Source organism: Terrapene carolina, unplaced genomic scaffold (assembly GCF_002925995.2).
Source record: "Terrapene carolina triunguis isolate 2854851 unplaced genomic scaffold, T_m_triunguis-2.0 Scaffold29527, whole genome shotgun sequence".
NCBI classification, from domain to species: Eukaryota; Metazoa; Chordata; order Testudines; family Emydidae; genus Terrapene; species Terrapene triunguis.
Genome location: NW_020693878.1, coordinates 3,322 through 3,734, shown reverse-complemented (window position 1 = coordinate 3,734; position 413 = coordinate 3,322). Strand labels below are relative to the sequence as shown.

Here is a 413-nt window from a genome sequence, read left to right as displayed (position 1 = left end):
TAGCTCAGTGAGATAGGTAGTTCGGGGCTGAGGTAGCTTTGGAGGGAAGGTAGCTTGGTGGGATAGTTGGTCCTCGGAGAGAAGTAGCTCTGGGCAGGAGGTAGCTCTGGGAGGTAGTAGGTCGGGGGTAGGTAGTTCTGGGTGGGGAGGTAGCTCTGGGGGGTAGTAGGTCAGAGGGAGGTAGCTCTGAGGAGGTAGGTAGTTCTGGTGAGCAGTTTGTCTTGGGGTAGGTAGCTCTGGGGGGATAGTTCTGGGGGAGGGGTAGCTCTGAGGGGTAGCTCTGGGGAGTAGTTTGTTGGGGCGAGGTAGTTCTGGGGGAAGGTAACTCTGGGGAAGTAGGTATTTTGGCGTGGGACGTAACTCTGAGGGGGAGGTAGTTCTGGGGAGTAGTTTGTTGGGGGGTAGGTAGTTCT

At 56.4% G+C, this 413-nt stretch overlaps 1 protein-coding gene across 1 annotated transcript in view; it reads right to left on the bottom strand.

Annotated features, from left to right (window-relative positions):
• Positions 1 to 413, bottom strand: part of LOC113409095 (soluble scavenger receptor cysteine-rich domain-containing protein SSC5D-like) — a gene marked incomplete at both ends in the record, with an annotated part of 9,347 nt that overhangs the window by 7,992 nt on the left and 942 nt on the right. The gene's annotated exons all lie outside the window — the stretch shown is intronic.